The sequence below is a fragment of the Empidonax traillii genome, unplaced genomic scaffold (assembly GCF_003031625.1).
Source record: "Empidonax traillii isolate 1590-97213 ecotype Southwest subspecies unplaced genomic scaffold, ASM303162v1 scaffold24:size2376012, whole genome shotgun sequence".
Lineage (NCBI taxonomy): Eukaryota > Metazoa > Chordata > Aves > Passeriformes > Tyrannidae > Empidonax > Empidonax traillii.
The window spans coordinates 197,110-224,662 of record NW_020955217.1 but is presented as its reverse complement, the minus strand read 5'-3'; the positions used below and the strand labels follow the sequence as shown (position 1 = coordinate 224,662).

Sequence of the window (27,553 nt, the reverse complement as noted above, 5' to 3'; positions counted from 1 at the left end):
TGCCTCCCAAAAAGCCTCTTGCAGTCAAAAGTATTCAAGGATTTGAACAAATATTTGCAAATAATTTCAAAACTATTAAAAAAAATGCAGTTTCCTGAATTCAGTATTCCTTTTTAACTTGCTTGATTCTACACAGGAACAACTAACTCCTTTTCCTACTGGATGGGCACCTATGACTTTCTTGAGCACACACAAAAGATTGTTATCAAAAGAAAACCCTAAAAAAATAACTCTACTGAGAACATTGGAAAAACTCATTTGCATCTTAGTATGCCAGAGCCAAGAACGGTGCACTATGGCCAGAGATTTCAGGAGGTCTCCAGCACTTCAAACTGCAGTTGGAAGAAGGGAAGCATGTAAACCAGTCAGGTTAGTGTAAAGATATATGAAAAATACAGGGCTCCAATTCGATACGTGTCTCAAGTTCTACACACACTGGGACAGTTCTTTCAGATTCAATTCTTCTTAGGCAAAATTGTTACTATAAGGTGTTTACTCAAGGAGAATTATGGCATTCTTCTTTCTAAGTCTGTTTGTCTTTTCTAGGAACAATTATGGAAATTAGCAATTTCTATTACTTAATTTCTATGAAAATCAGCTAATTTCTATGGAAATCAGCAATTTATTTGATTTGACCCAATCAAAAGTTAAGTTTTTTGAAAGGCTTTAGTCAAAAAACTAAAGTCTTTGATTGTTTGCTTTTTGTTTTTGGCCAGCATCTGAGTCTTGCAGAACTGTTACTGTGATTAATATAAGAATACTAGACTTCAGAACCAAAGTTCATGAGGAAGATCTCAAGGTGATACCACTGGATCTAAACCAAACATTGGGATGAATGTTGTTGTTGAAAATTAGACAGTTGCTGCTTGCCAGAAGAACATAATTCATTAGCAGTACCAGAAAATTCCCAGCGTGTATGACTAAAACTTGATTGATAGGGCTTAAAAAAAAAAAATCAGTATGAAATAAAAAGCATTGCTAATGTCACAGATATACAAGGAAGCTACCTTTTTCTACCTACATTTCACATTACTTTTTTATGCAAACAAAGTCTGCCTTGGTTGAAGTTATAGGTCATGTTATTCATGCTGGTCGCTTACAATAGCCATGGAAGCAAAGATTGGGGTTCCCATTAATAATAATGGTTAAGAGGAGTCCCCACACAGCCAGTGGAACTGATATTTGACACTATCTCCCCCCTTGGAGGAACTTCCTTGTTCACAGGAAAACTTCCTTGTCCACAGAAAGTTTCCTTTCTCATGAAAATATAGACTGGATTAATTAGAAAATATGCCCCATTGAGGCTGTTGAGCACCAAGAGCACCAAGAGCAAAATTTCTGCCAATTCAGACGAGCCAGAAGGTTCCTGGTCTGGTTGCAGCAAAGTTGTACTGCAAGAGATGTTTCCTCATCAGCAGATCAGGCCTGTGTCCAGCTGACTGCGTCTGTCCCAGCCTAGATTCCTATTTCTCAACCATGATCCTGCATGCCTGGCTGCAAGCCTGGCTTCCTCCAGAGCAGCTCCTCTTTCCTGGGAGTCTGGGCTTGGGGTGCACCTCAGAGTAAGTCACATGAGTCAAGATCCTGCTTGCAGTAATCAAGAGGAAGATCGGTGGTCCCACTGTCCCCTCAACTTTCTCCCATTCATTCAGGTTGGAAAGAGCTGCAGGACCACATTGTGAACCACAGCTTACAAGGGTTCCTGCTGAATCCCAGGGTAACCTCGCTGGAGGAAACAGGAAAATGTATTTCCCTTTGCTGCATAGATCATGAAGCATATTTAAATAACGTAATTCAGTTGATCACTGAATGGGCTTTTATTTTAAAAGAAGACTAAAAGAGGAACAGTAAATGAAGTAGGTATGTCTCTGTCTCTATAGATGCATAAAGTACTTTGACTGTAGTAAAAATGTAGCCAAAAAGATCAGAATGTAAGCCCATTCAATTTAACCAACAAAAACTGTTTGCTCAAAGGACTGTCAAAAAAGGATTCACTTCTATTTAATCTATTCATTTTGTGGGAGAAAGCTACATCTGTTGTCTTGAAATTAATTTATTTACCCATGCATAAGGGAAAAACAGTGAGCCTGAGAGATGCCTTATGATTTAAAATTCAGTAGATTTTGCTTCTGGTTCCATGAAATTATTTTCTTCTTGAATTTCAAAGACTTTTAAGCAACTGAGTCATGCTACATAGGAAAAATACACAAAACAATCTGACTCTCAGAAGAATGATTGTTACGGCTGAAGCTTGGAAAAAGCAGTAAGAGGCCAGCTTAAAATACCAGGCGTATCTTACTGTCAGCTTTATAACACTGAGCTGCATTCAGATGTGACAGTCTACTTTTCTTGGCAGGCTTTTGCATTCAGGTGAGCAAAGTTATTTCAGGCTGAAAAATAACAATTCAGGTCCTTCAAATAACACATCCCATGTATCTTTACTGTCAACTAACATGATCCGTGTATATAAGTTATTGCCCTGTCAGTTTGTCAGAAAGGACCCAGTCATATATCCTCTTACTTCAGGGGAAAATCAAAAAAATCAAAAATTAAAGCCTTAAGAAAAAACTTGTGCTGAGTACCAAGATGTGGCTGATAACAGAAGAATGGAAGCAGTGGGCAAATGAAAGCAGCACAGAGTCTTCTTTCCCATGCCAGCCCGTCAGTGCTGCAAGTCAGTTTATCCCAGTGGACTCCTGACATCCTGGGAACTTGGATATTTGTTCTGGTTCCTTGCCTGTAATCCCACCTATGGAGTAAGGTATTGGACTGAAACTGGAGACCGGTTAAATTTGTTGCTGATCCTACCACATTTGTTCCCAATGGCATGAAAAAAGTTCAGGGCAGTGATAGAAATCTCCCATCTCTGAAATTCAAGCAACATATCTCACCTTTGTCCTTGTGAAAGCCTAGCTCTGTTGCATGAGGAATAGCACTGGGAAACAACTTTTTATGTCTGTATATCTCAAAATGCATATGGGATGCAATTGATGACAACGACAGAAATTTTTTTGACACCTGACTGCTGATAAATATAATCAAGTTCTTGATTTCACTTGCTGTCCTGTGTACAAACCCATCAAAACGTGGTTGGTGGAAATGTACCAAAAAGAAAGACATTGCATCCACTCTATAAGAAAGGTCACAGAAAGTACCAGGTTGGTCTTCTCTTCCTGATTTTCTTGCCTGCCAGAGCAAAGTGAACCCATAATCTTTTAGCTTCAGTTTCCCATCTGTAGAAGAGGTCTACTTTCTTGCTTATACAGAAGGCTGGAGAGAATAATCTTTTTAGAAGCAGTCACATACTACAGCAAGAGTAACCACAATAAAAAGACAGACTCCACTGGCAAAATCTTTGGGGGAGCCTAGGGTTCATTTTTAGCTGAATCCTACATTTTACTATGCATTATATATACAAAATATCTGGCATATCATAGCATTTAGAAGAAATAGCAGGCTTTTAAAATAGTCAGTTAACGGACAAACTCTCTGTCCTTAGCAAGGTGAAGTTACATGTTTTTGTTAAATAGTTTAAAAAATACTTTTCTTCTTAAAATTCTCCTTAGTAAATCTATGACTTTATTCTGTCACTTCTAAATAGCTAAAGTCTTTTTTGAGAAGCAATCTGAATCCTAGTCTCTCCCAACAGACTAGCACACCCATGTTCAGCCAGTGCTAGCAGGGCTCCTACTCCGTGGGAACAATGACAACACGATAGTCTTGTCATCAGGAATATTCGTTTAGCATCCTGTTTTTTTCAAATATTTTATGTTTGGTGTTCACTGCTGCTTTATTTAACTTAAGTTGTGTAAAATCTGAAGGAAAAAATATGTAGTTAACTTTCACAGGGATCGATGGAGCTGTGATATGGTAGAAAACACCTTGTAGCCCAAAAAGAAAAAAAAATTATCACAGAGCCTATTAAACATTCTAAATATTCTTTCATAAAATGTTAAGCTGTTTTACATGTTATGAAAGTCAGTTTATCAGAATTATAAGTAACAGTACAGCCCACTAAAAGTCAGATTATTGCGTACCAATCCCAAATCCATCCCATCAAGCAGTGCAGTCATTTGGGTAGATAGTTTATTACTAACCTGGTTGGATACTTGGGATATTTATAATGGATTTAGGTTGGTAATAATAAAATATTTCTTACATTAATGGTGCTATCCAGATTAATAGATCATGAAGTGATTTAAATGGTTAGTGCTATTTTATTGTCTCTTACTGACTGATGAACTAGTCTATATACGCACTGTACATTGAATGAAGCAGACCAATAATTTAAACAATATCATTACAGTGGTATCAATATGGGACATCTGAACATTTTTTTCTTTATACATTGAAAGGTAAAGTTGAAGTTTATGAAAGAGAAGTGCTTTCAGTGTTTAATGTGTGCAACAGAAACTGTAAATAGCTGACAGAACACTAGGAAATTGGTACTGCTTGAGTGCCTCACCACTCTCACTCAAACCATCTGTCAGGCACTTCTTCAGGAAAAAAAAATCCACAATTTTTAGAAATTGTTCTGAAAATGCAAATTAATACTTTTTAATTTATTTCAAGTCACGTAGATGTATCTGTTTCTTACACCATGTCTGCACAGAGATATGGTGCCTATGTAACTACTTCAGAATAAGGTTGTGAAGGCTCAGGCAGCCCATCCAAGATAAGTTTGAAATCTCTGTTTGGCTTTGCTAAAAGAGGAGTGGAGTGGCTGAGGACACACAAAATGCAGTTTGACAAGTGTCTTCAGCTTGTGTCCAGCTCACTTGCATATGCTGAAAAAGCCAGTTTTGCCCTCTCCTCTCCTGCTCATGTCCTCCACCCCCCATTGCAAGTGCATTGCTGCTGCTGCTGCTGCTGCTGCTGCTGCTGCTGCTGCTGCAGCTCACACGAGTGATAATGCCAGAAGAGGAGTGGTGGTGGAACAACAGGGCTAGGGACACTGGGAAAGGGAAGCTCATGTCTCTCAGTGACACCATGGACTTATATCACTTTAAGCAGCTCGTGAAGCCCCAGCTCAACAAGCTGCTCAAATATGTGCCTAACTTGAGGCACACAGGATATTGGGAGAAAATATTGAAGCATATGCTTTAATTTTAAACACATTTTTAAGAGCTTCCTGAATTGAGATGATTTCCTTCTCAGTACTTCTTCCCTTCCCATTCAGTGTTTTTTTCACTTCCTGACAATATGTACTTCATTTCCCTCTGCACATTGCCAGCTAGCTCTCAGCTTGCTGGTTGTGCATCTTTTCATTGTCTTAGGCTACCTCTGTCTTGATGTGTAACACAAGACCAGGGCATGGTTTTAGCTCTCTGCTTGTTAGCCGGTTCCTTGGTGGTGAACATGTTTCCAGGCAGGGTTTGGATTTATGCCAAACTACAGTCTGCCAGATGCAGCTGGGGAATAGCATGGGCTCAGTGTGGTTCCTCCTCAGGTAGAGTGAGTGTGTGATGCCACACTATTTTGGGAAGGCATTAAAGATGCAAGACATTAAAGATACAAGTCCTCAGGGACTTAGAATGGGCCTTGGTTCATCGACTATGATATCTATAGGTTTGTTGTCTTCTGTGTGTACAAATCTGGTGAAAAGTAATAGGAACCTAATTAAAAAGCCTAACTATCTTTAAATGAGTTTGGATTTAGATTTGTATACCAGCCTGTTCTGTTATCAGAACATATGGGATGGAGCGAAAATCTAGTTCTGCACCATTTCTAATTGCTGACCTGTCTGCCTTAGAGGTGCAGATAAGGGATTAAAAAAAAGCTCATAATAATTGCACTGTAAGTCAACTAGTAAGTCCAAGACAGTGTAATTAAAGATACCAAACTGTAGACAAGTTTATTCAGCTACCTGATTTGCTGGCCCTAACTGTTCCTTTAACCAGAAGATTTTACTCATGATTGCACTAACTTCACTGAAGCCAAACTTGAAACTTTCTGGTTTCTTAGGACTTACACATTTGTCAGGCATTCCACAAATGTTCTTCTTCAGTTGTGGTATCTTGAATGGTACAGACTATGAAGGCAATATCTTGTTATATTTAACTAAATGGGTAATGCCTATCAGTCCCTGAAGTCCTGTTGGGATGATTATGGGTGATTAGCATGGGGGACTGGCAAATCTGTCAGGTTGATTTCAGTGATTTTGTTTAATTACAGTTTAAATGAGGATGCCACAGAACTTTTAATTTGCTTTTAGTCCTTTCAACAGTCTGGGGTCCTTGAGCCAGGAACACAGATGGCCGTGCTGTAAGCCCAGGAGTGAATCTCTTTTTATACATGTTGCTATTCACCAACAGACTTTCCCCAGCCTTCTTGCTTGTTCCTTGACAAAACATTGTAGTTGCACTGGCAATTTCCATTTTTAGTTTTAGGGTAAATATGCTTCTTAAACAGTCTGAAAATGTCCTTATTGACCAAAAAAACCTGGTTTGTCTGACTCCCTTTTCTTTTTCCCCATATCCAGTGATTACTCCTCATTATACTGAGATTACAACTGAAATTGTATCCAGTGAATGTAACCTGTTTGAATTTAGTAGTGTCCACCACTTGAAAAATCCAAATACTCTCAAAAAGTAAGAAAAGCTAGTACATGTGTACTAATAGTCACTGGAAATGGGGAGTTGTTTTATGAGGATACTAGTTTGAGTCAAATCCTACTTATTCTCCTAGAGGTGTGCAAGAAATGTAGCTGTCCATGAGTAAGGATGGAGGGCACAGGATTGTAAAGTCTAGAACACTTAAGCATTTGTTTAACTTCAAGCCCAAGAGAACATCACCTAAATCACTAGGTTTATTCCTGCATTTAACAGTAAGTATGCCTTTACATACCAGCTTGACTTCAGACTTGACTCTACTATACTGACTATGCAATTTTATCCAGTTCCCATTGATCAGGATCAATGTGCAGCCCATAGTGGGTCTTAAGTGATATTAAATATTCCATTAGAGAAACATTGTTTCCATTACAGTTTACAATTGTAATGTTTGAAGACATTAAAATGTGTAGCTTTATAACATACTTTTTTTCATATATGTAGCAGATGGCTACTTACTGGCAACTGGTCATGTATTAATTTTTCAGAAACCTGTTTCCTGAATATGATTAATGACTCACATCCCCTTCATATCTCTTCATTACAGATGAATGGTATATGGATTCTGAAATGCAAAGCATATGCTAAACAACTAATTGGACTGCCAATGGTTGAAAAATGTTGCAAGTTCAAAAACTCAGATAATACAAACTTTGCTGTGTGGCTGTTTCACATTTATAAACTCATGGTATTCAGAAAATTTATATTGATATTTTAGCTATTAGAACTAGTTACATCATGAACAATCAGTATTCTCTTGGAGATCTTTTAATGCATTTCTGTTTTTAAAGCAAAAAATATAATATGCTTTGAAATGTCTCTTCCGTTATGAAGAAGAAAAACAGTTCAAGGATGAACTGAAATTTTCATTGAATACTTCTCCATATAATCTTTGAAACTGAAAATAATTTAAAAAAACCCGAAAGTAGTCACACAAAATAGAGGCCAATTGTGACTAAAAAAAACCCCACCATAAACTAGTAGGAAGATAAGAGCTACCACTACTGCAGCCAGATGAAAACTCCTCGAAGTTTGGCCAGTTACATTGCTTAAGGAAAGAATTACTTTCCTTTGTCTCCTATGCTTTTTCCACGATACACCCAGTTCTGCCAGTTGTTGAGTGGTTTAAGGGCTGAGCCCATAGCATCTGCATGAATATGGGCTGTTGTTTTAATAGCCAATAATGGACTATCTCACAGCTAATAAGACAAATCTTGTTTTCAGGACATTCATACTTTGGCACTCCTCGATGTTCTTCTGCCCTAAAGTCTACACTTTAACCATGTGCTCTGCCAGGAAGTGGTTCTTTTTGCCTGTTTTAAATCTGCTAAACTTGATCATTTTCTTGAAGGGAGGGGGGCATGGCACCCTATTATTTTTCAGATTTTGAGAATATCAAAGTGAATGTTCACTTCTGTCTCACCCTCTCATCATGATTAATACTTTAATAGATACTGCTAAAGGGATAGCTACCTTTTGTCCTGCGCCTGAGAGCCCTGGCATCCTCAAAGGGTAAAGGGCAGGGAACCTGAGCTGGAGTTTGCAGACAGGAGAAACCCTCTGCTGAAGGGCTGCCACCATGGCAGCTACTGTTGGCTTGCCCGCCCCAGGATTTAGGCAGCTGAGTGGTCCCACTGGGAGCACTGTGGACAGAAAATAACAGAAAATTATTTTTTATGTGCCACCCTAGATCTATACAGCTCTAAAACCTTTTTATCCATTTAGTTTCTGAATTACTTCCAGTAATGGCTCTCTCACGGGCACCACTGAACACTTGGTTGATAGTTTTGCAGGACTGTCCACAGTGACTTCCAAAATTTTGTTTTACTTGGTGATAGCTAGTATAGACTCCATGGCTATGATGGTGAGTTTAGAGTTAGATTTCTCCCTGTTTTGTGCTTGCTGACAATGAATTTTATTTCCCCTCTCTGTCCTACACATGTGAAACCTTGAATGGTACAGTTTCAGGTATTACAGAGATTTTAATATATTTTATGACAAGTTGGTTAAGACTGTGACAAAACTGGTAAAACCACTTCAAACTTTTATTATACACATCTTCAAACTGTAAATCCATTAAGATGTTTATTCTAAATCACATTATTTTATTTCTTTACATTCCAGCAGGAGTTTTGATGAAATTACTAAAGGACAATTTTTGAGAACAACATTTCTTAGGAAAAACTAAGTCCAACACAGAAGTGTGATAAGCTTTAAAGACATATATTGTCTGTTACGTTCAGTGAATCACAATTTTAGAAGTTTCAATCATCTACTGTAATGCACATAACAGAATTTAAATCACTGAGTCCAAAGTGAAAGGCTCTCATGAGCCTCAAAGCTAAAAGTTTTTCAGTTAAGCAGTTCTGTGGATATTAATAAAAGCAGTTGGTCTTAAAATATTTATTTATGATTCAGTATTACAACAGTTGAAACAACATTGACATCTGTTTCAACTTTTTGGTAGCCAAAATGATGCATTCCTGTGCATGCATAACTCAATGCATGAGACACAGGTAACCAAAGGACACTCTCTAGGTGTGTCAAACAAGTTATGACAACAACTGTGTAAAGTTTCCTTTGAGCTTGTTCAACTGAATGATTAACTGAACAAAGCGTACCATCAGAGGCAACTACTACCTGGCAGTAAAGTCATTCACTCATTTGTTAAAAATGCCTAACTAATACCTAAACTGCAAATACCGTGTATGGCAGCATGGGCAACACATCCATATGTTTTACTAATTATCCCCAAATCTAATTTTTTGTACAGTTATAGAGAGAATTCTTGATATTTATTCCATATCTGGCAAAAAGTAGCGATGTAGCGGTAACACATACTTGCTTTCAGACAGAAAACTTATCAGATTATGCTGCTTAGACGCGAATTAGATGGAACCAGCCTGGATTACATTTGCTCACGTCCATAGTCATGACCTTCCAGTTGCTGAGTTTAGAAACTTCCCTAAACCAAAGACTAATTTCTAATTCAAATCAGTAGTGTGAAGGCCTGGAAAGTTCAGAAATGTGAAAGAATTTAAGATTAAGTCCAAGACATATAGAAAGTGGCTGAGGCCCTTCAGTAGGTGGCACACTTCCCTCTCAATCAATTGTGAAGGAAGGTATTTGCAGAACACTTGGGGCTCTTGCCTGTGGGAAGATTCCAGAGATGCAAAACCAGGAGGGCAACCAATGTGGTTAGGAAGGTTCCTGTGACATGTGCCAGAGGAATAAAGGTGATAGGATAATATGGTCAAATTCTAGGTAGCTGCAACTTAGTTAATGCCATTTTTCTTATGCAAAGAGCCCCCTGCCATTTTGAGATGTCAATATCTTTTCCTTTACTCTGTTTTCAATTTGTCATTGCTCACTATTCAGTGGTGTGCCCCTCTGCTCTCTTCAGCCCATACATGAAATTCTCTATGCATGAAGCACTAGAGGTTTCTTTGAATTGGAAGATGACGCAAAATTTAAAGTTGCCTATTTGAGAAGAGTGCTAAATGAAAGGCTACCAGGTCCAATGGGAATATAAATAGGTAAGCTTTTAGAAAATTAAGTCGCTTAATTGTTCAGGTTATATATAACTCTGAAGTTGCTAAATCATGCCATGCCTTTAGCAGGCTCTTACTTCAGTTGTTCCTAGAAAAAATGGGGCAAGCTGGGGGGGGGGGGGGGGGAGAACCAAGTACAGTATACAAAATATGTAGGAGCTAATACTTTTTATTTAAAGAGAAATAATCCGTTCCTGGTAACATGACCCACTTGTAACAGGGCAAAATATTTTTTTCCAAGTGCCTAAAAGTAAGGGCGTTTCAAAAACTTAATTGGGTTGTGATATTAAAAAGGATGATCAAAGAGAATCTGGCTATAGCACTTACAGGGTTTATTTATCTCACATAAGAAGTGCACATAATCCCTTGACTGAGTTTCTGGTTGGCATTGTAGATTTTCCTATTCGGCTAGCTAATTATCTGTGAAAAAAGCGGAAATAAGTAAAAATAATCAAATTTTATTTAAGAATATTTTCCCAGGATTCCTGGGCTTTAAAAAATGTTCCCATGAAAGGGCGTAATTTCAGAAAATTCTGCCTTTTTCATTTTCCTGCCCCTCTCAAGGCCAAGTGATGACATGTTATTATCAAGCTGTTGATGCACACAGCATGTTAGTTCTGCATCTGGAAATACTTTATGTGGAGAAAATCACTTTCTTCTTCCTTTTTTTTTTTTCTTTTTTCTTTTTTGGAGGAAAGCTCAATATAGTAGAAAAATATTTTTCCTTCAGGAAATACAGCCATTTGTTCATTACCAGGCAAATAGTACTCCCCTTTCTTTGGGCCCTCCACCAGAGTTATTTACACACACGATTGCTCAATTTAACCACCTTGGCTCCTTGTTCCTTCACACCATTTGGTATTGTATGAGCTTGAAGCTGTTGTGGATAAAGAAGTGCTTCACTGTGACTCCTTTGTGTTGTGCGGAGGAGTCACAGGCACACTCCCCTATGAGGAAAGATTACCCTTGTTTACGTAGGAGAGTAGACAAACAAGATAGAGCAGCCTGGATTCAAGGAACACATAGGAAGAGGTGTTGAGAGGGTGAACTGGCAATGTCTTATTCTCTTTTCTCATACAATAAGATGGCACTTGAGCAAAATGAAAGCAGTATGTACAAATGGGAAAGCTGAACGCTGTGGCTGAAAATATATTTTATGGTATCAAATGATTAAATTATATGTGAAACTCTTATCTGCTAGTTATCTCTGAGAAGAAGAGCTTGAGATGGTCAGTAGAAGGTAGGTATCTCTCAAAATAAAATCAGTTATCTGAATTAATACTGCTCTTCAAGTGGATTTTGTGATGCATTTAACATCCAAAATAAAGCAGGAGACAAATTCAGCCCTTTCAGGACTCTCGTCAACTATTTTGAATCCATATTGGTTTCCCTTCTCATGCTCTTTCCCAGCCCCAGAGCTGCTGGGTCTGCCCGTTCAGGCTCTCCGTGAGTTCCTGAGGAAGGGCTGGTAGCCTGGACCCTCACCTTTGCTGGCCATTCATCACCCAGCACCCAGCTAAGGGCCCTTCTCTAAGTGATGAGGGGAGAAAGAGCAGGTCTTCCAAAGAGGAGGACAGTGCTCTTCCAGCATTGGAAAGCCACCTCCTAGTATCTTGCAGTTTTACTAGTAAGCGCAAAGAGCACTGAATGTAACAAGGGAGTTAGAAAAGGCAGTGGTGGGGCCAGAAAGGGCAAAGGCAGCAGGAGATATTACAGTCCAGGCAATCAGGAAACTGACAGAAGGAACATGGGAAGAAGCTCCTACATAAATAAGCACAATGAGTTTTAAGCAACATTGATAGAAAACTATTAGTATTTGTTTATTTATGAAGAAAGCCATTCCCAAACAGTTTTCCATAGATTTTCTCACTTAAACCTTAAGAAAGAGGATCTAAACAGCAAAATAACACCACTGATTTTGTTATGCGGTCCTACCCTCTGAGACGTTAAGAAAATTGGATACATTTGGTCCATTTTGCTTTACACTGCTCTCACTGAAATCAATAGATAGTATCAATGCCTTATATAAAGGAACTGTCTCTTGCTGCAGCTCTATCTGTAACAAGTTTGTGAAGAATAGTAAAGAGCTTGCGGGTACAGGTTTGGGGACAAAGTAATTTTTTCCCACGAAAGAAAGGATGAATTGCTTTAAAATTGTTAGTTATTTTAGGAATGGTTATTTAACATTTCAATTCAACTGCTCTATTATAGAAAAATTATGTAATGCTTTCTATTATCTACTTTGGGAGCAGCATAATTTACAAAACCGATGGATTCTGTATGTTCTGAGATCAAACCAAATTTTCATAATAATTTATAGTGCTCAATAATCTGTGAACATCATTGCTGAATATTGTCATTCTGTATTGTGGTTGCTGTGAGCAGCAGCTGTGATGGCCAAGGTGCTTTCCAATCAGCAAGAATGACTTTTTTTTTTCCTGATGAATTTGCAAAATCTGTATTTAAATAACAGCTGTAAATCTCACATCTGAGAACTCCCTTAGTTCTCTTCCTAATTTGTCAGAGTGATAGTTTTATTAAATGCTGGATGTAAATGTTAAAAAAAAAAAAATCTAGAGGGAAATGGTACAAGAGTATGATGCAAGGACATCATTATTAAGTTATGTTGTTGCCACGAGTAGGCGAGAGAAAGTGATTCAGATGTCTGCTGCTTCTCTGTGGAGTCACTGGCAGGAGTCTGGGGGGAAAACTACCCAGGCGCCCCAGCTGCAGTCCCTCTGAGGGACAGTGCTCCTGCCTCATGCTCCCTGTGGGAGGGGAAAGGGACGTGGGTCAGGGATGAAGGTCAGTTTACTCAGTTACACCCATTATCCTACAACTGTGCACAAAGGGGGAGTAGGCTGACAGAACCATGCAAAGACCTCCCTGCCTCTTTGGCTGGGAGCATCTCCTCCAAGCGAAGCACCCTTGCAGCTGCAAGTTGTACAGCTTTTCAAAATTTGCTCTGGGGCTTGAGCCAAACCAATTTTGTACAACAGTCAGGGTTTCTGAGCACATGTGTAGCTTCATTCTTTTCCCTGGAAACACCGAAGTGCCAAAGAATTGTAGCTCCAGCATATACCTTGTAGAGCCACAATGAAGGAAATGGTTATGTCTCAGATGCTGCAATACTAAGAGAATGTGGGAAAGGACACATGGTATAACTTCTTGAGATAACCAACATAACTGGAAAAAAAAACCCTTGTTTTGAAAAGCATTATGGAGAAACATTTTTTTACTTTGCTTTCAGAATGACTATCAATAAACTTATTTTGAACACTGAACCATGTTGCAATACCTTCTGTGGGCTGTTCTCTGTGACAATAAAAATGAACTTCTCAAGTCTTGTGAGAGGGAGGAGAGAAGCTGAGAATGCTGGGCATGCAGCAATAAGTCAAAGGTGCTGGACAGGAGTCTGCAGCCTCCCAGAGAGGAAGATACTGGCAGCCATCATTTTGAGGCAAAGGTAAGCGCAGCTGTTGTGGAGAGCAGCAGGATGGGAAAACCTCAATTTAAAACAAATCCCAAGCACTCCCATCTCCCATTGACTTCTTCTGACATGACATCAAATAAAGATCACAAGCCCAAAGTCAATATGTTTGCTCAGACAGAATAATTTCAGTCAAACAATACTCAGTGTCAGGAATGACAGTATCATGCATCATACTGAAATCAAGAAGACAAAGACAGACATGCTCACATACTTAAAAAGGAGCAAGCAACCCTTTTTTCAGTCCTCTTAGTATTGAACATTCTTGTAGGAGCAAGTCTTTTATGTAGCAGAAGTCATAATTTATCACAAAATTATGATCACATGAGATACTTGTGCCCCTATCACTTAAGGACTGCAGGACTCTCCTGCACCTCCTGGATTGAGCACAATGAAGCACTGTGAACCTGACTCAGAGGCCACCAAAGTCAGCAAGGTGCCAAGGATCACAGTAGGATGACAGGATTTTATTAATAGATTCTGTGTCTCTGTATTGCCAACTCTGAGCACTGAATTGTTGTTAGTCCTTAAAAGCTGCAGGAATGACTTAAAATTCTTAGCTACCAAAATTATGAAATTATTATTTTATTTACCCTGGCATTTGTCATAAGTACCTGTGCTCTCAGGATTTATGTAATAACTTATTTCTTTTCATTCACGAGGCTGATTTATTTTTTGATGTCAGTAAAAGCAATAATCTCAGGTGCCAGTATGACTTCCAGTGTCACAATGACGGTGCTGCGAGTTGGTATCACTTCGAATCAACTTACAGTAGCCTGCAAATGCGGCTGTACGGCTTCCCCCCCCAAAAATTATTTTGTTCTGGAAAATTAGGTGAAAATCTGCTGTCAAACGGGCGCCAGTGCTACGGCAAAGCCAAACCAGGCGAGGCCAGGGAAGGGACACCCGCGCTGCCGGAGCGGCCGGGAGAGGGAACGAGCCGGTTGTGCTTCACCCTCCGAACATCTGTGGCAAATCTCAGGAATACAAAAGCTGTTCCCCGTAACCGCGTCCAGGTTTGACTAACTCAAAGCTAGTGTCAGCGGCAGGACCTGGTGCGTGTGTCGGTGCGGGACCTGAGCCGGGTCCTGCTTAAGCGACAGCTCCGACCACCGGTGGTGGGTTCCCGACCACCGCGGGAGGGCGGTGGGATGCTCCCAGGAAACGCGAGCACCGCCTCGCCCCACCGGGTGGTATTTCCCCTGCGGCGCCTCTGTCCCGGGGTGCGGGGGGAGGCTCCGGGGCCGGCGGCTGTTGCGGGAGAGCGGCCTCGCCACCGGCCCCGGCTCGGCCTCGCCCCGCCCGGCGCCGCCGGGCGGTGCGGGCCCCCATTGGCCGCGGGCGGCCCCGTGAGCGGCGGCGGGGGACGCGGGATCCCCGTTACCCGGCTCGGGGCCGCGGCCGCCCCTCGCCCCCGCCCGCTTTCCCGTCGGCGCGGCCGCTCCCGGGGAAGGCGCTGCGCTCCCTACGCTCGGCTCGGCCGCGGCGCCGGCGGCGAGCGGGTGTCGCAATAGATGCGTGTGTCTGCGGCACAGCCCGGGGCGGCGGGAGGGCTCCCTGCCCTCCGGGGCGGCAGCGAGCCCCGCCGGTCCGGTCCGCTGCGTGCCCCCTGCTCCGGGGCCATGTGCTAGAGTCGGAGTGGCTTCTGCCCGCGGGAGACCCCGGTTCCGCTGTGCAGCCGGGGCCGGCGGCGGGCACGGGGAGCCCCGGCGGTGTATTGTTCTCCCTGACAGATAACGTGATCCTGGCCAGGCGAGAGCGACGGGGCGGAGGGGCCGGGGGAGGGAGCAAAAGGAAGCGGAGGGAGGGGAGGGGGCAGGAGGATCCCGCGTCCTCGGAGGAAATTCTCAGGACGGGAGGACGCGCGGCTTGCGCACGGCAAGCCGGGACTGGCTCTCCTGGGAGTTCCCTCGCCGAGGAGGGGGGAGGGGAGCGGCGATCTCCGCCGGCGGGGGGAGGCCGCGGCTTCACCCTCCGAGGCCCTGCCTCCTGCCTCCGTGCCCTGGCCGGGCGCGCGGTGCTCCCGGCCCTCTCTGCCCCGGGCACGGGCACAGGGGCGGGCAGCGCCCACCGCCCGCTCCGGGATCGCTCCCGCCGCCGCGCGGGGGGACCCGGTGACGTCACGGGAGGCGCGCTCCCCGCGCTCGCTCCGCGCTCGCCGCCCTGTAACTTCTGTTCTGGGAAGTGGTGCCAGGAATAGCCCAGCGGAGCCGCCTGCAGCGCGGAGCGCTCCCTCCCGCCGCGGCCAGGGCGGGCTGCGGCTCCCTGGCCTCCGCCTCTCTCCCCCGTGCAACACCAGCCCCTCCGCCACTGTCAGGGAGATGGTGATGAGCCTTTCCAAAAAGAGGGAGAGGAATGACCTGCCTTAAGATAAACGCGTGAAGCGGGCGCCCCTTGGCCGCTGGAATATCTCTTGTCTGTCTTTATATATAAAGAAGCCCCGCGAGCCGCCTCACTCCGGGCGAGCCCTCAGCAAAGGAGCAACACGAGCGCCCGGCGGGATCAGCAGCGGCAGCAACAACAACAACAACAAGGGCACCGGGAGGGCTTCCCTCCTTCCTCCTCGGTGACTTCCCAGGTGAGCAGCAGCGGCTGCTGCGGGCACCCCTTCCTCCCTGCCCGCCGGTCTTCCCCTGTCACTGGCACCAGCTGACAGCCGGTGTGGTTGCGGGGCGGCTGCCGGCGGCGGGGGGCACTCCGGCGGCTGCCTGTCTCGAGTGCGGGGCGCCGCGGGGCTGGGGGTCGGGCCGCGGCAGAGAGGGCGCTTGGTTGAGCCACGGGGGTCTGTGGCCGGCGCTCCGAACGCCGCTCTGGGCGGCCGGGGCTACGGGGGTAAATGGAGGGCAAGGCGGCGGGGGAAGCCGGTGAGGCTGTAAAACCGCCGGACCGGTAAGTCACCTCTGTGGTGGCGGCTCTGGGCGCTGGCAGGCACCGGTACCGTCCCCGGGGCACCACGGCCGGCGGCCCTTCCCGCTGAGCCGGCGCAGGAGGGGGACGCGGCGGGGACAGGCCTTTGTCGGTGACACGCCGTTAGGAAATGTGGGGAATACCCGGCTTGTAAGTGTATGCAGATGAGGAGCAGGCTGCCTTGCGTAATCCCCTCCTGCGGCGGGGAATGGGCATGGTCACCGCCGGGGAGAGGCGCCCGCGGGGGGGCCGCCCCGGCGGGGCTCTCTCCGCGGCCTCCGGCGCCCCGGGAGCGGGAGGCGGGGGGGGCTCCATCCGGGGGGGTGGCGCCCGGGGCCACCCGGTACGGCGGTGGCGGGCAGGGCGGCGGAGGCAGGGGGTCTGGCTCCGGCTGCCAGTGCGTCCCCGCGGGGAGCGCCGGGCATGGGGGTCGTGCGTGTGTGCGGGGAGCCCCGGCACCGCGCCGGGGGTGCGTGTGTGTGAGTGCGTGAGCGCGCTGCGCCGCGGTGACTGTTCCCTGAAGTGGGTGGGACGTTGGCCCGTTCCGGGAATGTTCCATGACGTGTAAACGCCACAGGAAGGGGGTTAACGAGGGGCTCGGCCGGGGCCGCCGCCGCGTTCCTCCCTCCCTCTCTCCCTCCCTCCCTCCCTCTGTCCCCCCGCCCGGCGGCGGGGCTGCCGCGGGGGCCGGCGGGGGCACGATCCCTTATGTAATGCGGGGTACGTGTGCGGCCGGCGGGGATTATGTAAGCGGCACGTCCGCGCCTGTCGCATAGGATATCGCATAGGATACACCGCCGCACGCCGGCTCCGCGCCGGGAGGCGGGCAGGGGCGAAGGGCTGCCCCGCCGCGGCCCCGCCGTGTCCCCGCTGTCGGGGTCAAGCGGGGCGGGGGGGGTGGCGGGGGGAAAGCCCCGGGTTATCCCGGGTGATGATGCCCCGTAGCCCGCTCCGACCTTCCTGTCGGGGGCTGGCTTGCGGCTCGGCCTTCCCCCGCGTGAGGGAGCGGCGGGGAGGGAGGGTAATGATGTCTGTGCTCCAGGTGGTGGGTGCCCCGAGGAGCTCCGGCCCGCGGGTGGGGAAGCCGGCGGGAGGCCCCGCGGGTCCCGGCCGGCCGCTGGCCAGCACGCCTTGTCTCCGTGGGCAGGCGGCCGGGGCTCGCCCCGGGACAACGATAAAACTCATCAGAGCTTAATTTCCCGGAAAAGGGTTCTGTTTTTCTTATTAGTTAGCATTAATGGTCAAACTTTTTTTTTTTTTAGTTTTTTTTTTTTTTTAACGTGGTAGATGCAGAAATGAAACTTCTACTGAAACATTAAAGAGTTGGAGTTTTTTTAGACAGTAATTCTTAAATACCTTTTTAAATTAAACCAATAGAAATACTAATGAGTTTCAGCAGAAATATTTAGCTAAATATTTTTCCTTTTCTCATTTTAAAATGAAGCCAACTTTAATGTAAAACCTGTCTGGTTTTGTACATTATTAAATAAGAGAGGGGACATAAAGCATTTTATGCTTACTTATTCAAGGGTGTTACATTCCCCCCCCCCCCCCCCAATGAGTTTATACTAAGAATTATTACGAAAGAAGTAAATGAAGTGGTCAGGGTGGCAAAAGAGAGGCTTTGCTGTGTAGGTCTGTGCTTCTCTGCTCCCCAGAGCTGCAAGTGCAGGCGTGTGTTCACACAGCTACCAGCGCAAGGGAGCTTCGGTCACCATCATCAGGAGTTCTGGGGACACCGGGTAATTATAGTAATTACTAAATTAAAAGAACTACTGGTCTAACAAGGTACAAATTCAGCGGGCCCAGTTTTAAATTCTGTTGCTGGGGATTACCACTGACTGCCAGAGGAATGCGATCCTCAGGTTATCAGGATGTGGTGCAGAATCCTCAATATTTTGATAGTGAAAATGATATGCAGACATGCTAAAAAAGTGCATCTGTTTTTTAAAGATAGGAGAGTCTCTGCCTCTTAGGTTTGCAACATGTGGACATATTTAGATAGATACAGTGTAACCTGGGGGTTATATGTATTTACAGTTAGATGTTAAATCTTTCCTTATCCTTCCAGTCAGGAGATACTTCTGAAACTTCAGGTATGGATTATCTGAAACTTTCTTCATTTGTTTTTTTTGCTTTGTCTCATTTTTCCAAAAAAAATTAGTATTATAGAATAGGCTGAGAGGGTTTTTCCATGTGAGTTTTATGAAGTTTCTACTGTCATCTGCAAATGCATTTAAGATTACTGTGGTTTTCAGCTGAGCAAAGGCAGCAGTGGTATGATGCAAAGTCAGTGGATTGTTACTTTTTTTGATTAAATAATCCACATTTTTAATGTTTTACAGTCTCTTGTGTTGATATTATTTTCCAATGGCTGTTGGGCATAGCAGTTACATACATCCTGGATGAGGTGACATGTTAAAACCTCACTGCTATGGATTGGAATAAAATTGAGCAGCACTTGTCCCAAAGCACAAATGTAGAGGACTCTTAATTGTGTATCTAAGTGCAATTGTGTGGCAACAGTGCAGAATGCTTCTTTATAAAGGCAGATTTTTAGATTCTCAAGTGACTAGATTGCCTCATATGTGAGATCTGTTTACAAACCTTCTTGTTACTATGAAGACAAAACAGAGAGCCATATGCATTCATGTGGTCCTTGCTGAATAATGGTACATGTGTCTACTTGAGTGTTTGGCAGTATATCATGTTTAGTTTATGTGGTGGCACCCTACGAGGCTATTCTTTTTTGACTTTTAACTATTTCTAATACCATTGGCTCTACTCAGTTATTTGAGCAAACTTATGGCACTGGCCTGTGTGTTTGTAACTAAGCAGGACATGTAACATTTTTAAAGCAGGACATTTATTGTTGAGCATTTTGCCAAACTTCTTTGTTTATTCATTTATTTAGATGCTTGTTTTTAAAAAATTAAGGTGTATTGGATTTAAGCAGAAGTGAAAGTAGTGACTGCAGTTTTGCATGTCCCTCTGCTCATCATTTTTGGGTCCAGAGCAGAAGCAGTTACTGTTACTGCTTTTGTAATTTAACCATATTGGGTAGTGGGAATACAGGAGCTGAGCTGTGTGCCTGGCAGAAGTGGTTTACTTAGTGAAATACTGCTATACTTACACATCAAAGAGAAGAATGCTTGCTATTTAAGAGTATTACTGTAGAGTATACAAGTCCTAGTAATGTAGAAGTCACAGTAACGTGACCTGGATTATGAAATATGGCACGCCATCTTTCACATTTGAATATGGTGGGGCTTTGTAATAGGCAGTGGTGAGTTATATTGATAGTTATCTATCCAGCTCTGTAAGCAGAGCTTAGCAAGTACTACTTCCATGTAGTTCTTGCTTGATTCTGCCTGAGAATGGCAGGTAAACTGCAAGAGCTGAGTACTAACTTTCTCTGTCTTAGGTCCCATGATAAATCATGCCCATCAGAAGTTGGTTCATCATGTCAATGGCCTTCACACAGGATAAGGAGAAAGTATTTTATCCATTTTACCTCAGATGTTGAGAAGAGCTGAATCTGTCAGTGTGTGTCTTTAAATTATTGGTCCTCCAAACAGGAGGAATATATAATTAGTATTGGCCTGATGGGCTAAAGACTTCAGGAAGAGTTAATTGCTAATACTTTGGGGAGTTGAATAAAGCGCTGAGTGTAAAAGCTGCATACCTTGTTATTTGAAAAAGGTCTGATAAGTTATGAGGAAACTTTTTTTTTTTTTTTTTTAAAGAGGCAGGTTATTTTTGCTTAAGATTTCTTAAACAGCATCTCTGAAGTAGTATGTTCCAGATTAAATATTTATTTAAGTTATTTACCTTTCTCTTGTAGCTTAACCATTTGTTTGTTGTTGTTTTTTGTTTTGTTTTGTTTTGTTTTTTTTCCTCTTCAATAAGAGGAACTATCTAGCAGTTCTTAAAGAAGTGAAGAAACAGCAAAGGGAAGCGTAAGCTAGATGGAAAATGGAGAATAGTATTTTTCACGTGTTTCAATCAGTGATTTTGGATGCTACATTTAAATAAAGTAACACAGAATTATTACAGAAGAATGAAAATTTCAAGCTGGCTGTGCAATTTTGACATGAAATAGCAGCTTTGTATACATTTCTGTTTCTTTTTTTGGTGCTTAAACAACTTTTATAAGGCTTTGCAACAACTGCCCTATTTCAGCAGTAAATATTAAAAAGCAGTTCATTGGGGCCATATTCTTCATTCTCAAGTGAAATTTGGACTTGTAAAAGTGCTAGTCTGACAGTCTGAGAGAAGAAATACATTGTAAATAGAAGTGCTAGAAGTTTTTTCCTGACAGCCAATTAGCAAGCCCCTATTTGGACATTAATAAATAATAGTGTAAACATATCTTTTTTTTTTTTTTTAAACTGAAATAGCAGACACCATGTGCATCTTATTTTAGCATTCTGAACCTTTGTTCATAGATTAAACAATTGACTTTGCCCTAACTACTCATTTGTAGTAGGTTTCCCCCCCGTAAGATTAGTCCCTGAGAAATCTCTCTGGCAAAGCTGTGAGCTTGGAAAAGGTGTGAGAGGATATGGGTAGGGGAAACAATCTGATACAGTGTTTCCAAATCGCCAATGTAGAATAATCAGAAGAGGTGCGAGTACCATATGCAATTTTGTCTGTCAGGTTAAGTCTCTTGCCTTGTTTTATTCTCTTGCGATTAATTTCTTGCCATCACTGAGACGGTCTCAATATGAGAGTTTCTTCTTGCTCTGAGGAAGTATTGTGGATTCTGTGTGCTTATTTTCATTTGTCTTTCAGGCACATTTTGTACATCTGCAAAATACTCACTCTGTTCTCTGTATGCCAGGGTTAGCAGCGGAGTGTGGACCACACTGGTTTTGTTTGTAATTTTGCTTATGTTTCTGTATTTCCTTGTTCTGCCCTCGATGTGTCTCTTTTAATGTTTTTTTGAACCTGAATATTGCCTTTTACTTGAATAAACAAAAAACTGTGCATGCTTTTTTTCCCCTCCACTTTCTGTGGATGGGGGTCTCAGGGCATACCTACCCAAAAATGTACCACTTAGATAGTAGCTTTCTTAAAGTAATACAGTGAAAAAATGTGGATTTAATTATCTGATGTAAATTCCCCTGGAACATGGTTGTGCTGATACGACTAGTTTGTGTAGCGATAATATCCTTTTTTCCATGTTTGTTTGTGCACATTCTATCTCTGTCAGTGTAGGCTTGGACTCAACAGAAAAGTTCTTTCTAAAAGGGACTTAGAAACCACAAGTAATATAATAATGTAGTAGATAATGAGTTTATGCCACTCCATGCACTTAGGGGTTTGTTAGGTTGCACCTCAATTTCTGTTTAACAGAAAATTATTTTATTGTTTTGTTTTTTTTCATGTAATTGACAATTCTGTCCTAATGTGCAACTCATATACAAGAAATTTGATCCCGCACAAAAAAAAAAATTGTAAATAATATGTCTGTTCTTAAACAGATTCACTTCATTGCAGTGTAAGTAGGTTGTAATAAAACTGCTGCAGACCGGGCTAAAATCTCTGATTTATGTAAGCTGCAAAAAGGGGGAGAAAAAGGAGGTACAGTAGTTTTTGAAAGGCATGCCTTAATTGCTGTTGTGTCATACAGGAGGAATTCAAGGTTTGATTGCTACAAAAAGTTTCTTTTTTAGATAGTAGTTTATCGGAAATTCCATACAAAGAAAAACAGTTAAAAAATTTGCATGTATAGTTCAGTTGAATAGAAAAGTAAAATCTAGAGGAGCTAAAGGGAATTGAAATTACAGTCAGGTGACATTTTAAAGGTAATGCAATAAAATAGAGTTTGACCCTCTTCATAAGAAAATAGTCCTGAAAAAAAATAAAGCAGAAACCCCCCAGATTATTTTCTGTAATTTATAGTGAAGTTTAGACTTTTGTGGCTACAGAGCTTAGTATCGTTGCTGGGCTGACTGGCCTAACTTAGTCCTCCCAACTTCTCCACACCCAAATGTGCCTGGAATTTTCCTCTTGGCTTGGTGGTTGACTGTCAGAGCTTGGGTGCACTCCTTATCAAGTGATTTATGAATATGGAGTAATACTGAATGTTTTCTAGAAAGAAATGTAAGAAGCTGAAAGAAAAGTCTAATTGCACAGTGTAGGATATGATGTAATATAACAGAATTTTGTTGAAATAATATTATTTAGTGAGAAATTTTTCCATAGAGTAATATCTGTGCTTAGGCAGAAAGGAACTTCATGTTTAAAAAACATCCAATGGCACAGAATCAGTATTTTCAAAATTAGTCTTATTAGACAGTGGGATTGTCTTGCATATTGTTGTGGTTTTTGTTGTTGTTGTTTGTTTAAATAAGATAAATGGCCTAATATGTGTATTTATGCATTTTGTGACTTGTATTAAAAGAAAACGTGTAGTGTGTCGAGAAAGAATAGTATGAAATAATAACCGAGGTTACCCTTCCTTGACAACAAGACGTGACACTATTTAGTTAGAGCAAAAACTATTTAGTTTATACCAAAGTCAGTATTCAAGAGAGACTAACTTGCTGGCATCTATTAACAGTCTTCATAGGTCAGTGTAGTTCATTTTGAGTGTAGTCTGCTTACAAAAGTTCTAAAAGTATGTGGGGTTTTATGTTCCTTGTCTTTCAAAGACAGCTAAAATAAATAGTTCAGTTAGCTGCAAAATAATATCTTTATTTGCTCTAACTTGCCAATATTTGTGAGGTCTGAATATGATTTTCTTTCTTTCTGCAAAAGCATTAGCAGTGAAAATGAGATGCTCTAGAGAGTAGTGCAGGCTCGCGGTCAAGTGACATTTGTGCATGCTGACAGTGTTCAACTGAGTCCTCTGTGGCACCTGTGAAACACTGATTCATCGTGAGAGTTGAATTGTTAATGTTTTAGAAAAGAAAATCAAGTACAATTCATGTTTTTCTGTAACAATAGAGATGAACTAATTTTGACTTTCTCCCTTTCAAAATCAGTTATGTTTATGAACAAAATTTCTGAAGCTGCTTACGAAAAGTCTTTTAACTGCATTTGTCTGAGATAAAATAGTTCTTTAGAGAAAAAGGTATTTATCTTTGGCAGGACATTCATGGACTCCTACAGCCAAATTCCCTAACCTGTTTAAGTCAATAAAAGTTTCTACAGTTTAGTAAAAAATAGGATTAAACTACGAACTATGAGACCATAAAGTTGGACAACTTGAAGCTGTGTGATATGATAGTCTGTTTTGATCACCAGGCAAGGTCGTGATTCTAGGCTCTTTGAGTAAAGATATTTTGCTGTAAAATCTCTGTAAAGCTATGTGAATATGATTTCTTCCAACATTCCAAGTAAAATTGTGTAAAAGAAAACTTGCAGCGTGTTCCATTATTTTGTGCTTGGTCCTACAATAGTAGCAAAATCCCTCTAAAGGTTAGTGGATATTTTTACAGTGGTGCTTGGCTAGAATATTTGATTTCTTAAGGCTTAAATAATGGGTATGCTACATGTATTTAATTTCATGAGGTACGGTTGAATTTTGATACAGGCTTAGCAAGAGATTACTAATACATCTGAAGAAATTTGTGGTAAGTGTAGGGATAGCACCTTTATATAATATGTTTGAGGAGGAAATGGTATAGGGGAAATACAAATTCACAGGAAGGTGACTGTAGAGCTAGAGTGATGCCAAATACAGTGCTGCTGCCTCAGCAATCGGTTTGTATGGTGCTGGGATGGAGAAGGCAGTGAAGTTGGTCTAGTAAGTTATCTGTCACATTTGATACGTCATATATTTTTAATCTCCGATTTGCTTAATTACTAGTTTAAAAAGTACACGAATTGTACTCATCTTTGACCTAATTTAATGTAGTGAGTAGTATTAACCGTTGGTGAAAAACTTCAGAGTCAGCCATGCATTAGTAAAACTAATACATGATTTGGAGTAATGAGTAGGGCAATTTTGAGTCAGCTATTTTGTTATAAACAAGTAAGATTGGGAATTGGAACTGATATACAGTAGTATGAAGATTCCTGTAGCACCTTTCTTTGGACTGACAGGACTTTGGTCAGTGAAATGTTGGGCAGTAAAAGGATGCCATATAGCACATTAATTTTCTCTGCTTTGTTTTTAGCTCAGCTCATTAATAGTTGAAAACTGTTACCATATAGTTGTTCAGTGATTCCATTAAATTAGTTAGTGATCTCTTTGTGGACAAAATTTAATCACTCTGTATGTTACTTTTATCAACAGGCTTGGAAGAGAGGTGAGAAAATAATAGAGAAGGGAATGAAAGTGAATCAGGTCCTCCACATTTTTCTTTTGGAGCGAGGACAAGGTGCATTTACAGGGCACCTTGGAAATACTTAGGTTGCTTCTGGGTTGTACAGATTTCATCATCCACAGTTGATAAACCCTAATATTCCATGATAGGAGGTTGGACTGGACACATGCACTTGTGAAAAGCAAATGTACAAGGAGAGGAACCTTTGTTTTGGCCTATGTCCTCTGTGTGATGCTTTATAATGGTGTGTCTGGAGTCTTTGTTCATTCTTCTATAGTAACAGCAAAGTGGCTTTTGGTAGATATACCCTGACTTTCCTTCCCTTGCTCCCCAGATCACCCTCTGCATGGCAGGAAAGAGAAAGACACATGGGATGATGGAGTTCCTTTATGCACACCTCTCCAAAACTTCAGTGCAGCATATTTTCCACAAATGGAGTGACTATGAGAGAAACCTTTTAATTTGTTTTCTCTTTCTCGCTCACAACTTTGTTAATTAAAGAAGAAAACATGGATGTTAAATACACAATTTTCGATGTATGCTGGTTGAGGATGAGGCTTAGAGGGGAAGATGAATAAGATGGGGAGAGGAGGTTCGAATGTGACTGACAGTGGATTATAACTGCCTACAGGAAGTTATTTTTATCAGATCAAGTTCCCCTTTAACATTGTCTTCAACCTGAAGAATTTTGGTGTAACAGCTTTTAAAATCCCTGCCCAGTTGCAAGTTGTTCAAGCATGTGCTGATGGGAACTGAGGTCCTACAGAAGGCACCATCTAGAATACAGTGATAGCATCCTGTAGCTTCCGTTGTTTGACATCTCCACAGATAGCTTACACAGAGCATACAATGCATTCTTATCTTGCTCAGTGCTTGAAGGTATTTCTCTTTACATTTGCTTATGCATGCTTTTGATTTAATTTATTTGCAGTATCATTTGATGCCGGTCAATAGTTCGACCCACTTAAATAACAAGCGGGGGAATAAATGAAACCAGTTTTGACTAAGTCTTTCTCAGTCAAGTGGGTTGTCTGGCAAGCCAAGAGTGTAATAAATAGATTTGGTGACTATTTACAGATTCACACGCTGGAAAACAGAGAGCCGTGTTTCGCAGTTTCATGACACAATTCAGACAGTGTCACATCCAGATAATGAAATTACACCTGTGTTTTTATCTCAGCCAGAAGGGCATTTTTTTTTGGCTTCTGCTTTGATGCTTCCCCATAAAAATAAACATATTACAGCAGAAAATTGATGGAGTTTGTCACATTGTGTAAAGAAATATTTAAGAAGACATGTCTAAATATATACATATACACATATATGTTATCATAGCTTTTGCCTTTAGTCTTATTCCGTCTCCTTCATGATACGTATACCTGGAATAATTTCATGAGAGCTCATGGTTGGAGATCTGGCTTGTTTGTCACTGAGAGGAAGATTTAACCTAGATTTAATGTAGGTTCAACTTCTGCTGTTGTTTAAATATCAAAGAAAATATTTTAAATAAATAAATATTTTTGCATTATTTATGTGTGAGTATTAGCATTTATTTCACAAGTGTGTTCATAGATGCATATACACAGTCACATTTGTTAAACAGGTAAAAAATCATCGTAGTTCTCTGTGATGAACTGCTGTGGTTTCACTTTGGTGCAGTGGGTATCAAAATTGCCCAGGTGACCTTTCTGAAATGTTATTCACTGTTCTGGTGCTCTGCTGATATGAGGATGCCAGCAGGGTCAGTAACTGAGCGTGGCCCATTTAACTGCCTGTGACTGACTCAGCCAAGGTCATGTCTTGCTGGACCGTGAAGATGTTTGCCTTCTGAGCTGGAGCACTTTGAATTCCTTTTAGATCCTCTTGTTTCTGAAGGACATAGTCATATCACTCTCAGTCTAGTCAGAAGGTTAAAGGATCATTCCTTGATGCCCCGTCAGTGGTGCCTGGCAGTTACCCTGTGCATGGTGCTTGTTAACCCTCGCTCCTCTGTGGGGCACCCACCTCCACACCCTGGCTGAACTAGTAGTGCCAGGTCTCATGGTTGTAGAAATGTGTGACCAGAAAGTCAATCCATGAGCAGACTAACTGTGTAAATAGATGGTGGAAATGAAAGCTATTACAGAAACCACTTGCATCGTGCTAACACTTATTGTATTGCTTGACCTTCACTTTCTCTGGTGTCAAGCGCAAAACTATCTTGCACTCATCTCACAGTTTTCTAATCAGTGCCCCACAGCTGAGAAGATGACACTGAACTGTGCCTTACACAGCTTGTGACACCACATGAACTGCTTTGTCTCTTGTGAATAAAATGAAAATTCTATCATTTTGGATCATATCATTACCAATAAAAGTACAGAATGGGAAGCTGTTATTGATTTTTTTCATGAGGCCAGGATTTTGCCATCAGTTGTAGATAGGACTTGTACTGCTGCAATAGTGCTCCCCGTGACTGTCTCAGCCTATAAATGGAAACCTTCAGCATGCAAAGTTTGCTTTTCACTGGATATAGTAATGCTAGGTGAGAATGTTGGAAAAACTGTCTACATGGAAACAGCCTCTGGATACTTCAGGCAGAGAAGATCTACAACAAAAGGCACTCTCAGCAGAAATGATTTTTACGTTGCCAGATGGTATAAGGTAATTTGGACAGAAAAAGATACATTGTGTACCCCAAGGTGCTTTCCTTGTGTTTTGAATATAAAACGCGTG

At 42.1% G+C, this 27,553-nt stretch overlaps 1 protein-coding gene across 3 annotated transcripts in view; it reads left to right on the top strand.

Annotated features, from left to right (window-relative positions):
* The first annotated feature begins 16,580 nt into the window (after positions 1-16,580).
* The window catches only part of HIVEP2 (human immunodeficiency virus type I enhancer binding protein 2), a 138,430-nt gene continuing 127,457 nt past the window's right edge, over positions 16,581-27,553 (top strand). Inside the window, exon 1 of one of the 3 annotated variants that reach the window (XM_027904377.1) lies at positions 16,581-16,709. The gene's annotated coding sequence lies outside the window, so the exon portion shown is untranslated. Of the gene's footprint in view, positions 16,710-17,194; positions 17,280-18,154; positions 18,302-27,553 lie in introns of those variants that run through there. The other 2 variants (XM_027904361.1, XM_027904368.1) reach the window with 2 other exon arrangements.